Source organism: Elephantulus edwardii, unplaced genomic scaffold (assembly GCF_000299155.1).
Source record: "Elephantulus edwardii isolate Elephantulus edwardi_28Jun2011 unplaced genomic scaffold, EleEdw1.0 scaffold00176, whole genome shotgun sequence".
Taxonomy (NCBI): Eukaryota; Metazoa; Chordata; class Mammalia; order Macroscelidea; family Macroscelididae; genus Elephantulus; species Elephantulus edwardii.
The window spans coordinates 3600173-3614218 of NW_006399926.1; the positions used below are offsets into that span (position 1 = coordinate 3600173).

Sequence of the window (14046 nt, forward strand, 5' to 3'; positions counted from 1 at the left end):
ACTGATCCTTCTTCCCTGTTCCCAACTTTTGCATTCCAGTCACCCATTATTATCAATGCATCTTGATTGCATGTTTGATCAATTTCTGACTGCAAAAGTTGGTAGAAATCTTCCATTTCCTCTTCTTTGGTTGTAGCTGTTGGTGCCTATGTTTGAATGATAGTGGTATTCACTGGACTTCCTTGTATGCATATGGATATTATCCTGTCCCTCACCACATTGTATTTCAGGATAGATCTAGAAATTACTTTTTTAATTATGAAACCAACCCCGTTTTTTCTCACCTTTTCATTCCCGGCATAGTAAATCATATGATCATCTGATTCAGAATGTCCCATGTCAAGCCATCTCATTTTGCCAATACCTAGTATGTCAATATTTATGCATTCCATTTCTTTCTTAACAATGTCCAATTTTCCTATATTCATGCTTCTCATATTCCATGTTCCAATTACTAGTGTCTCCTTGCAGCTCTTTCTCCTTCTCTGTGTTTCCATTTCTTTTTCTTTTTTTTTACTTGATAAGGGGTTTCTTTTATTTGTAAAATCATTTAGACACTCTGCCATGAAAATCCAGCTAGGCATTTTCCCAGCATGAGACCATCATTTAAAACAGGCTTCCACATAAGAAAGGGTGAGGCATCATTTCATGTCCTTGTGGAAAATGTCCTTTTCTTCAAGCTGCCGATGTTGCATCATCAAATCTGTGTTTCAGAATCTGCATCTCTGATGTGCTGTGGCCCAGAGGTTATTCTTGAGAGAATGTAAGCCCGGACACTGCTCTCTGATGATTCTTTATTCTGCTAAGGGGGCACCACATTGTTCTTTTAGCAGCATCTCCATTATTCGAATTCCCTTCTGGGCACCTTGTTTTAACAACGTGCTGGCAAAAGTTTCCGAAACACAGTTGAGAAATCCAGCCCCAGTGATTGAAATCCTGCCTCTTTGAATAAACTCTGTCCAATTTGGATTTTCCACACTTTCCCAGAAGACTGACTCTTCCTTCATGGAAGTATACTGTGTCCATGTAAGGCAGTGACTCTGTATAGCCATGCTTCTTTCCTGAGGATTGAGCCATGATTCCTCTTCTAACTGGATATTAGGTATTTTTAAAATGCTCACCTTCCTTAAAATTTCTGGAATCACAATTCTGACAGACTGCAATCCTTTTCCTATAGATGATTCCTGTGGATATATCTCTTTTTTCTTCCACTATTTTCAGAGAGATGACATTTTTATCCATGGGGTTGGGATACTTTCGGAGAAAGCTGGAAACCACCTGCTCGAAAGGGGCACTTGTATACCTGGTACACGTCCACCATGACCACCATCCTCGCTCCGCTGGCCTGCGCACCATGTGTTTCCATTTCTAGTATCTCAGTTTCAATTGCCATGTCTGCTAGTCCAAGTCGTAGTCTAAGTGTGCTCTATTGTACATAGGGTTTGTGAAATAAGCTAGTGTTTGCTTGTTCCCTTGTAGCTAAAAAGAACCCCAGACCTAGAGAACCCTTCAGAGTTGAATGGCCATAGTTCAAAACCTCACCTCACAGAGACCAACTTCCACAATGCACATTAAAGGCAAAGTGGACAGTGACAGTACTGTTTTCCTTTTCCTGAAATCCCTGATTTCTGCCTTTCATGAAAGTTGGGGTAATTACCCATTCAAGCAAACCCACAAATGTGGATTAAAAATTTGAGGAGTCCTTCTCATCTTTGGAACACATTTGACACTTTAATTGAAATGTTACCCTGGTTCACAAAAGGTACATAATAGAAAAGTAGCTCTGGGGGTGAGAGGAGTGTGGTTAAAGAATTCAGCTTCTATTCAAAAGGATAACAGTGTAAACCCATCAGCTTCTCTAATGAAGAAAGACGAGTCAGTCTAGTATAGAGGAAGAACCCTTTGCCATCAGTTAGATTCCTACTGACAGTGATCCTCCATCAGAATTCCAAGACTGCACATCTTTATTGGAGGAGACTGATGGATTCAAACCACTGACCTTTTGGTTAGTGGTCTGAGAGGTTATATATTACACCTCCAGGGGTTATTTCTATAATGAGTACAGCCTGGGAAACCCTAGGCGACTATTCCAGTCTATTCTCCAGAGCTAAGATGAGCCAGAATCTGCTTATGATAGTGAGTTATAACAATACATTTCAATTAATATTGATTACTGATGCAATTTTATTTTTAACAGCAGGTGACATTGTGAATCTTGTTATGCAAGTTGCCTTGATAAACTGAGACCTGAAATGCTGTGTTCACTGCAGGAGGAAACCAGGCATTTTCAAATTCCCAAGAAGCTGGGAGTCCCTGGTGGGGCTGGAGCCTCGACTCAATGCTGCCATCCTGTGGGCAGAGGGGGGACACTGTGTCTGACCGCCGGGTGCTGAACTGGTACTTCCTGGGCATCCGTATCTAGCACAGCAGGCCTGGAACCAGGCTGGCAGGAAGCGGAGACGTGGAGGCCCTACCCTAAGGAGCCACCTGCAGGCTAGTGGGGAAGAGAAACCTGTAAACAGGTAAGTAAGAATCACATGCTGGGGTTGGGGGGAACCTCACTCCAACCATGAAAATGGACAATCTATTCCCCAATGCCAGCAGAGAACTTGCAGGAGTATTAATACATTTTCACAGGATAACATACACATGGATTTTTAGACGAAAAGCTAAAAATTAAGAGTGACTAAAAAAATGGTCTTCAAAAAGCTCAGTTTCTAATTATAGTGTCCTAACGGGGGGGGGGGGGGAACCATGGAACAGATTCCTCTCACTTGGTACAACAGATAGTGTGGGAACTCCCTTTGACAAATCAGGGCTCTCATTTCTATCTGTTCATTCTGCATAAGGTAAACTTCCGGAAAGATATATTGTTTCAACATTCAATACCAACCTTTGAGTGAACGCAATTTATTTAAACTTGAAACTAGGAGCTAGTTTTATTTGAAAATAGGAAAGAAAGAAAAACAAAATATCTTTGGAGAGGGATGTCATGCTTGGGAGGGTGGAGGGACCGTGCAGGAGAGGAAGACCCTCTGTGAGATGGATTGATTCAGTGACTGGGGTAATCGGGATGGGTGTGTCGGAGACAGTGCAATTGGCATAGGATAGAGCAGAGTTCAGGGCTGTTGTACATAGGGTCGCTATGAGTCACAGGCAACTCGATGGCACATAACAACAACCACCACCAAACAATCTGCCAACAGAAACACAGCTAGTAAGACAGAGAGAGGACACTGCTAGCCCTGGTGGCACAGTGGTTAAGTGCTCAGTTTTGCTAACTTAAAAGTTGAGCAATCTGGACTCACTAGCTGCCCCACAGATGAAAGATGTGGCCGTCTGCCCCCACTAAGATTCTTGTTGTAGTAGTGTGCTGTCAAGTCAGAACCAACCCATAGACGACTGTCCAGTGGGTTTTCAGAGGCAGTAAATCACACGGGAGTTGACTGTCCATCTTTCCCCCATGAAGCAGCGGGTGAATTGCTACTGTGTACTTTCAGGTTGGCAGTCACCTCCTTATCACTGGGCCACCAGAGCTCCCTGGCTGCAAAGATTACAAACTGGGAAACCTAAAGGGCAGCTCTATCCTGGTGGATTCAGAAATGGCTCATAGCTGACCCTCTTTTTTTTTTAGATTTTATTTAATAATTTTAATGAACATTTACAGAGATCCTGGACTTCCATTCATTTATTGTTGCACTCTTCCTTCCCGACCCCCCCGCCCCAGTTTGCTCCTCTCCCCGAAAAGCAAAAGAAAAACTTCTTCTTTGGTATACAATCCCCCTGCACCCCTCCCACCGCCCCAAGTACACCCCACCATGTAACCTTAATTGTGAACTCTTGTGATAACTATAATACCTTATCATATATCACTTTTAAATTATTCTCTCCTTCATCTGTTTCAACGCAGTATACACAATTTGTCCAGTTTTTCTCAGTCTTATCCCAACCCTGGTATCAGTCCCATTTTACAGCAGTGGCACCATGCAGTATTTGTCGTTTTGTGACTGAGGTATTTCACTCAGCATAATGTCCTCCAAGGTCATCTATCTTGAATAATATTGCATGAGTTCCTTGTTTTTCAATGCAGTGTAGTATTCCATTGTGTGAATATACCACAGCTTCTCTATCCATTCGTTTATTTATGGGCACCTGGGTTGTTTCCAACTCCTTGCTATTGTGAACAAAGCCGCAGTAAACATGGGTGTGCATATATTTGCTTGGATGTCAGTTATGGTCTCTTTGGGGTATATTCCCAGTGGTGGAATTGCTGGATCAAATGGTATCTCTATTTGCAACTTTTTGAGAAAGCACCATACCACCTTCCACAGTGGTTGCACCATTTTACACTCCCATCAACAGTGAATCAGGGTTCCAGTTTCTCCACAACCTCACCAGCATTTGTTGCTTGCTGTTCTGTTAACTTTTGCTATTCTGACTGAGGTGTGATGGTATCTCATAGTTGTTTTGATTTGCATCTCTCTTAGAGCTAGGGATTTTGAACATTTCTTCATATGCTTGTTCATCATCTGAATGTCTTCTTTGGTGAAGTGTCTTCATATCCTGTGCCCATTTTTCAATTGGATTATTTACCTTTATCTTGTTGTGGTGCTCAAGTATTTTATAAATTCTAGATATAAGTCCCTTATCTGACATGTCATTACCAAATTCTTTTTCCCAGTCTGTGGCTTCCCTTTTACCCTGATGGGGAAGTTTTTGGATGTGCATAGGGATTTGATTCTTAGAAGGTCCCATTCATCTATTTTATCTTCTCCTGTTTGTAGAATAGCTGACCCTCTTATGGGCTTCCAAGGTTGTAATGCGGACAGGCAGAGATTGTCCATCTTTCTCTCAGGGAGCTGCTGGCAGACAGGAACCACCCAGTGGCAAGACCTTTGGTACAATTCCCCGCTGACTACACCTCCAGAGTTCTTCTCACAGCCTTCTGGTCAATTCTGACTCCTGGTGACCCTCCTTTAGGCTTCCGGGGCTATAAATCTTTACAGGAGAAAACTACTCATCATCGTGCTACTCAGTGTTGGTAGATTCACCACCAACCTTTTGGCTAGCAACTCAACATAAAATGCATATTGTTGTTGTTGATGTTGTGTGTCTTTGGGTCAACTACAACTCACAGCAACCCTGTGAACAACAGATCTGAACCTGGCCCTCTCCTGCACCGTCCTCCCCATCTCTGATACGTTCCAACCCATTGTTATGGTCACTATGTCTATCCATCTTGTTGAGACTCTCCCTGTCTCTGACTTTCCACCTTTCCCAGCATAATGTCTTTTGACAAGGACCTCCCCTTCCTGGCAACATGTCCAAAGTATGTGAGACAAAATTTCTACCATCCTGACTGCTAAAGAACATCCTGGTTGCATTTCTTCCAAGACAGACTTGTTTGTTCTTCTGGTAGTCAGAAAGAACTCTTCTCAGCTCTCTTCTCCAGTATACCAATTAAAAGGCACCAGTTCTTCAGTCATCCTATTCACTGTCCAACTTTCAGATGCATAGGAAGCAATTGACAATATCATGGTTTGGCCAGGTACACCTTAATCTTTAAACTGACATCCTTGCTCTCTAGTACTTTGGAGAGGTCCAACTTTGGACAGCATATTTTCCCAATGCAGCACATCAGTTTCTTGACTGCTGCTACCATAAATATTGGTTGTGGATCCAAACAAAACAACATCATCAACCTTTTCTTCAGTGATCACGATGTTACCTATGAATCTAGTGGTAAGATTTTTTTTCCTCGATAAAGAGATATAATCGATAATGAAGTCTTTGATATTCTGTATCTAAAGAGCAGAAAACAGGACATGGAGTACAGGTCATGATCATCTCTCTGAAAGGGTCAGAGGGAGTGAGAATATCACAGCCCCTTACTGCCCCAGAGCAGAAAGCAGATAAAAAGCCTGTGGCATACCACCATGGGGCGTCTAGAGCCATACCAGCAGCAAAAGGTAAATTTATTTGTTTTTGACTTGCAGACTCACAGTTGTGGTATTGAGAATGAGGTTTATGAGGGAAATAAGTTGGAGAGTGGGGCAGGCAAAGGATATTCAAGTTTTAGCCCAAGGCACAATTTCTCTTAGTCCAAGCTCTGGTTTCACTTTAGCAAGCAGCTTTTCCTTCCTTCATCAAAAGCAAGAACAACAAAACCTTGAACTGTGGGCAGTACAAATGTAAGATGTCTCAGGTCATACCTTGCAACAGTTTCTCCACAGCAATGCCACAGTCTCTCCACCACTATCACCAGGGACTTGCCACCAGGATCTCACTTTCAATAGGATCTTGCTCCAGTCTCCCTCAAGTCTTGCTCATCACAAGTTTAGCTATTCTGTCTGGGAAGCACTCTCTATCTTATCTAAGTCCCATAGCTATTTATAATTTGCAAGACCACTTGTCTGCAGTTAAGGTGGAGACCAGAGAGTGATAACTGTAATGGCTTTTAAAAAGCCAATTTTTAGGCTAACATTGCAGCATGCTTCATGACATCTTCACTTATTGTAAGCAAGGCCCTATCATACATACAATGCAAGTTGCTTATGAGTCTTCCTCTAATCCTGATGCCACAGTCTTCTTTGCATAGTCTAGCTTCTCAGATTATGTGGAAACAATGGATTGATAGTTGGAAAATACAGCCTTGGTAACCAAAATGAGACTGGAGATCTAATGATAAAATTTTATATAATGAATAAATTATTATTTTAAAAACCAAAAATGGAAACTATACACCTAGCCCTCACTTGATGGACTACAAAGGAGTTAGATGACTACTTCTGTGGAAACAGGATATAGAGAAGGTCATATCAGCAGTCAAAACAAAGCTAGGACCTGACAATGGAACTGACCATCAATTACTCTTGTGTAAGTTCAAATTGAAGCTGGAGATAATGGAAAATAGTCCATGAGAACCAAAATGTGACCTTGAGTCTATCCCACCTGAATTTAAAAACCATCTCAAGAACAAATTTGATGCACTGGACACTAATGACCAAAGAGTAGATAAGTTGTGGGATAACATCAAGGACATCATCCATGAAGAAAGCAAATGGTAATTACAGAGACAAGAAACAAAGAAAAGACCAAAATTGAGCTCAGAAGAGATTGACACTTGCACTATAATGTAGCAGGGTCAAAGCAAAGGAAAGAAAAGCCCAGGTAAGAGAGATGAACAAAGATTTCAGAGGGCAGCTTGGGAAGACAAAGCAAAAGTATTATAATGAATTGAAGTTAGAAAACCAAAAGGGAAGAACTTGCTCAGCATTTCTCAAAATGAAAGAACTAAAGGACAAATTCAAGTATAAGTTGTAACAAGGAAGGAGTCTATGGAAAAATCTTCAGTGATGCAGAAAGCACTCAAAGAAGATGGCATGAAGACACAGAGTTACTGTACCAAAAATTACTGGTTGACACTGAGCCATTTCAGAAAGTAGTATATGAGCAACAACAAATGGTAATGAAGGAAGAGGTCCAAGCTGCATTGAAGACATTGACCAAAAAATAAATAAATAAATACATAAATAAATAAATAAATAGATAGATAAATACATACATACATACATACATAAATAAGATGCCAGGAATTGATGAACTACTAGTTGAGGTGTTTTAACGAATAGATGTTCTAGATATGACCAACCATAAGGCAATATATGTTATTTAATCAGCTGGCTTTGTGTAGAGCTGTCGTTATTGCTGCCATTAAGTAGATTCTGTGTCATGGCAGTGAGTTTTCAGAAGCACATCCTCACACCTGCCTTTCTAGATGTTTCTGGGTGAGTTTGAACAAAGGGCTACCTACCAAAAAGAATGCCGCTGGTGAGCACTGAAATTGCACCCCTGTTCAAACATCAGAAACCCATCTTTCAGATAACTTCACCATAATAACAACTCAAAAATACAAGTCACACTTGTTAACCTCTTTACTGAGCACATTATGGCACTGCATGAAAATGACAGCTGCACTTTCCTTGTTTTCACTGATGAAAACTGGTCTTTGATGTCCTCAAAAGCCTACTTTTTTTCTGTTTCTTCTCTTTCTGCATTCAGCAGAACAGCATCACACAGTCTGCCCTGACCCATGAGGGTTCTCAAACATGAAAGCGTTACTTTTAACTTGCTCAGTGATCTTTCTGAGCTGGCGATGGAACTTGGGACGGGTGATGGAACCTGCTCGGCAACGACCTGCTTCCAGCAGGGTGTAGGGCATGTGCCATTCCTGCCATACCTCAGATACAATACACCACTCAGTTCTTCTAGTTAGTAGCTGGCCACTTATCCACTTGTGCCACCAAGGTCTCCTAGAGCAAACTACCTTCCGTCAAATCTGAAGCAGTTCAATATAATCAACTTCCACAGATATTATAAGGAGGCCTGCTGGCATACCTCACAATGTGTCCAGCTATTAATAAAAAAGCTCGTGGTGTGAATCCACCAGTCACTCTGTGGGATAAAGATGAGTAATCTCCTGCAAATATTTACAGCCTCAGAGACCAGGTGAAGAGTCAGTGTGAACCCTCTGAGTTGACTTAATAGTAGAGGTTTTGGTTTACAGATACTCTATTTTTATAAACTCAAAACTCACTCCTGTTGAGCCAGTTCAGACTCATAGCTGACCCTCTAGTGGGTTTCCAGGGCTATAAATAGCACTGGAGGAGATTCCTTATATTTTTTCCATCCTTGCTAGGGAAGCCTTTGGGTTATCAGTGCAATGCTCTGTGGACTAGGGAGTATTGTAATAGAATCACCTCAATCAAAGGATGGAGAAGCTTTGTCTTACCTACTTTGGGCATTTTATTACAAGGGACTAGTCCTTGGAAAGGGACATCATGCTTGGAAAGGTAGAGAGTCAGCAAAATAAAGGAAGACTCTCGGTGAGATGGACTGACACAGTGATGACAGCAATGGGTTTGGCTATGTCAGGAAGGATGAGGATGGCACTTGATAGGACAGGGTTCAGGTCTGTTTTTCATAGAGTTGATATGAGTCATATTCAACTCAGTGGTACTTAACAAAAGCAGTATGATTATGTGATGTGATGTGATCAATCAATGAGCTGATGTCATAAAAGTGCAAAGTGGATTCTAAACCTAATCACTTCTGAGTTATAAGAAGACTATGACAGATACACATGCATGCACACACACAGAGAGAGAGAGAGAGAGAGAAAGAAAGAGAGAGAGAGAGGATAACTGACATGCAGAATTGTCTACAAGCAAAGGAATGCCAACAGTCTTCAGCAGGCACTAGATACTAGCAGTGAGGTTCAAAGAAGGAATTGGCATGGTCTGCTGACATGAGACCCTGATTTGGGCTTTTGGCTTCCAGGACTGTGAGAAAATAAGTTTGTTTTTAAACGCCATGTGCTTGTGTTATCGCAGTACTGTTACTGTTGTTGCTAGGTGCCAGTGGTGTCAGCTATGACTCTCAGTGACCAGATGAGCAACAGATCTGAGACTTTCCTAACCCAGCCCCATCCTCGCTGTCTCTAACATGCTCAACCCATTGTTACCCTCACTGCATCAATCCACCTTGTTGAAGGTCCTCCTCTTCTCTGACCCTCCACCTTCCTAAACATGATGTTTTTTTTCCCAAGGACTCGTCTCTCCTGAAAAAAAGAAGTCCAAAATATTTCATGATCCTTGCCTCTAAGGTGGTCATCTTTGACCACCCTGGTTTAACTACCTCCATGACAGACTTGTCTGTTCTTTTGGAAGTCCATAGGATTTTCAATACTCTTCTCCAACACTGTTGTTCAAAGGCATCAATTTTTTTTGTCATTCTTATTAACTGTCCAATTTTCAGCTGCATAGGTAATAACTGAAAATGCTATGGCTTGGATTAGGTACACCTTAGTCATTCAACTGACAGCCATGCTCTTAAGCATTTTGGAGAGGTGCTTAATAGTAGATTTTCCCAAGGCAACACATCTTTTAATTTGATTGCTGTTACCACAGGTGGTGGTTGTGGATCCAAGTAATATGAAATCATTGACAATTTCAATATTTTCTCCATTTACCATGATGTTATCTATTGGTCCAGTATTGAGGATTTCTGTTTTCTTAATGTTGAAATATAATCTATATTGAAGGCTGGAGTCTTTGATCTTCTTTGGCAAGTGTTTCAAGTCCTCTCACTTCCAGCAAGTAAGGTTGTTGTTGAGTCTTACTCCAGTCTCAAATTATTTGCTGAGCATATACTAAATAGATATGGAGCAATGATGCAACCCTGATCAAAAGCTTTCTTGAATTTAAACCACGCAGTTACCTTGTTCCAGCTGGACAACTGCTTCTTGGTTTATGGATATGTGTTTAAGTAGGAATGTAAAAATGGTATGAGCACAAGGCATCTGACCTCCACTAAGTTCACAAGGGAGAAGAATCAACAACAGCAGCTTAAAGCCAATTTCTATGAGGTCACACTCTAACCTCCTAGCAATTCTGACACCAAATGGCCCTACCATAACAACAATTGCTTCTCCCTCTGACCCTTCTCTAGCTCTGTGGGTCTGTAAACCTTGTTCCCCAACAAATGCTAGATAGCACCCACTTCATTGGCTAAGAAGCTCACAGCACTGTCTTTCTACAAGCTCTTGGACCTGTTGTAAGGTGCTGTTAAATCAGCTGTGACACATAATGACCTTGTGAATAACAGATCTACCCTATGATCTTTGGCTTGCATGAGCTCGCTGTTACAGTCACAGTATCAATCCAGCTTGTTGAGGGTCTTTCTTTTACCAAGTCTAGACTTTCTACAGCATGATATATTTCTTAGAGGCTAGCCATGCCTGGCAATATGCCCAAGGTATATGAGACAAATTTTCACCATCTTTGCTTCTAAGAAACATTCTAGTTACACTTCCTCTAAGATAGATCTGTTTTGTGTTTTTTTAAATTCATGGTATATTCAATAAACTTGTCCAATATCACAGGTCAAAGGCATCAATTCGGCTCGCTTTGGCAGCACATTTAATAAAATTGGAACAATATAGAGAAGATTAGAGTGGCCCCTGTGCAAGGATGACACACAAATTCGTGAAGCACTCCATATTTTTTTTAAAAAGGCATCAATATGGTTCGAATTCACCAGATGCTCTACTGGAGAAGGAGAGCCAATCTCCTGTACCAGTCAGATCTGATTTGATAGTATACACACAAAAAATAATAAAATAAATTTTTTTAAAAAGCATCAATTCTGTTATCTTTATTCATTGTCCAATTTTGAGAAGCACAAGAAGCAACTGAAAATGGCTTGGATCAGCCATACTTTAGTCTTTAAAATTACATCACTGCTCTTTAGCACTTTAAAGAAGACCTGGACAGCAGATCTCCCAATGCAATAAATCTTTTTCTTTCTTGGCTATTGTTGCCATGAGTGTTGATTATGGATCCAAGTAAAACTAAATAAACCCTTTGTTTAAAACTCTGGCTTTGTAGCATGTGCCAACACAGAGCATGATAGTCTCCTCTATTTTAAATTGGGTTTTTCAATTTAAGAATGAGGACTAAGGTTGGATTATAATCAATATCATGAATTCAATATGTATGAGTTGTTAAATGGAAAATCAATGTGCTCTTGTAAGCCTCTGTTACTAGAAAATCAGAGTTCTCCCACCTACTGCCAGAAAACCAATCAATGGGTTTTGTTCAATGGAGTTCAATGGAGAATTGAAAAAGCAGATTTATTATACAGACTATGATAACCAGGGAGCACTCATGGCCTAGTGGCAAGAAGCTGTGCTGTAATTCCAAAGGCACATGGTTCTAGTCCACCAGCTACTCCACTGGAGAAAGATGGGCAATCTCTTCTCATGCAATTAACTGCCTCTGAAAACCTGCTGGAGGGTCAGCTATGGATTGGTTCCAAGTCAATGGTACACAACAACTAGCATAACTGGACTATCCCTAAATATGGTCACCAAGAAAATGTCTCCAGGTCATGTGTTAATTTTGGTTCTTCCTCCTGTTAAAGAATAACAAATTTACTTGTTATTAGCAAAACAGGAGTCAATGATTTTTATTTGCAAGGAAAAAGAGTTTTATTAGAGGAAATACTTTGCAAAGAAGACACAGGAACAATATGTCACTTGGCCCTGTCTCCACTAACAACAGAAGAGGAGATCCTTTTGTTGACTCTGGAGGCAGGGAAAGACATCATGTTTACTCATGGAAGGGTGGGGTTCTGGGTTAACCTATTAAAATGACAAGACTGTCATATTTATTCATGAAAGAAGGGGAGTGGTCTGGGACTGGCTTGTGTGGGAGGGATTAGGATAATTAAGCACATGCACAATTTGTCTTTCAAGATGGCTGCAGAGTGGTCTTGTGGGGAACATGTACATATGCTCACTGATATGTGCAGTAAATACCCCAGCTCGGTCTTTCTTGCCAGACAGAATTGAGCTGAGTGGAAGACAAAGGAAAGATTGGCCATAGATAAATCTAGTTATAGCCTACTCAGAATTAATTCCAGCGTGGGTTAAGCCCTTATTATTCAGTTAAGAGAAAAGGAGAGGATACAAAAATGAAGGTGAAAACAGAATAGTTTTATTAGAAAATATACATCCCAGAAAGCAGGACAGGATATTTCCTCTAAAATAAAGAAGTGAGAAGAGCCTACAGTGGGAAGTTCTGGTAACTTGTTTTGGGTATAACTCATGTGCCTCTTCAGGCTGCCTTGGGCACAGCCTCTAGGGCACACAGCAGCACTGGGGCACCTAGATCCAATGTCGCTGTTTCTGACAATGTAGGTGCCCCTGGCCCCTGCCTTCCTTTTGCTAACATGACTTCTGAGGCCTTCATTATCCCATTGGTGTCTGTCTCAACATTTCTCTCTACAAAGCCTCTCCTAACTTCTCCCTAACTTTGCTTGATTTTGACCCTACCAATAATGATGGCCACAAATATAACAATTCAGCATCCCATGTACATGAATGACAGCCATTCAAGTGAGCCTCGTGGTCATCAGGGAACACTCCCTTTCAAGACTGGCTGCTTACTAGATCATACAGGAGTCGCTCTCCTGGCACCCGAAATCTCTTCACAGAGTAAAGATGTTAAGAAATCATACCTGGGAGAACCTAGGATACTTAATTAGGTTGCGATTTGGGGTCTTATAATGCTTGCATTAGCTGAATGCTGTTTTTCCATACTAATCTTTGATTCACAGCAAAGTAGCAGTAACCTAGTTCAAGATTAAAACAGTTCAAATTTTCCTTTCTTTCCTGAAAAAGGCTGTCCTTGCTTCGAGGTTAGAAGATTCTATTCTGCTTATTAACATAATAGGAGTGACTAGGGTGTAACTGCATATAGATTGAAAGGTAATGAAGATGGGATGCATCCCTGATGCACACTTTCCTGATCCTGAACCATGAAGTGTTTCTCTGCCCTCTTTTGACTACTGCTTCCTGGTCCAAGTATATGTTTCACATTAGCACAATTAAGGGCTCTGGGATCCCCAATTCTTCTCAAGGTTAGTCACAAACTGTTATCCACACAGCCAAATGCCTTTTTATAGTCAATGAAACACAGGTAGACATTCCTCTGGTACTCTCTGCTTTCAACCAAGATCCCTCTTATGTTGGCTATGATGTCCCCTAGTACCACAGCCTCCTCTAAATCCAGCCTGCACATCTGGCAGTTCTTTGCTGATGTACTTCTCCAGTCATTTTTTAATAATCCTCAGCAGTATCTTGCTTGTTTAATATTAGTATATTGTTCGATAATTTCCACACTCTATCAGGTCACCTTTTTTGGAATGGGAATAAATATAGATCCTGTCCAGTGAGTTGGCCAGCTTGTTTGTTGTCCTCCAGATTTCCTGGCATAATCTAGTGAGTGTGTCTAGGGCAGCATCTGTTTGCTGAAGTATGTCAGCTGGAATCCCATCAATTCCTGGGGCCTTGTTTTTTGCCAATTCCTTCAGAACAGATCTTTCAGGAGGTTGGACTTTATGAGAAGTAATGTGTCATCAGGATTGGAGGGAGACTCATTAACAAACTTGCTGAAACTGTGGTGGATATGAGGTGTTTACTGA

The 14046-nt window shown here is 41.1% G+C and overlaps 1 pseudogene; it reads right to left on the minus strand.

The window, feature by feature from the left end:
• Window positions 1-794: 794 nt before the first annotated feature.
• On the minus strand, window positions 795-1330 carry LOC102857191 (annotated as a pseudogene).
• Window positions 1331-14046: the final 12716 nt, after the last annotated feature.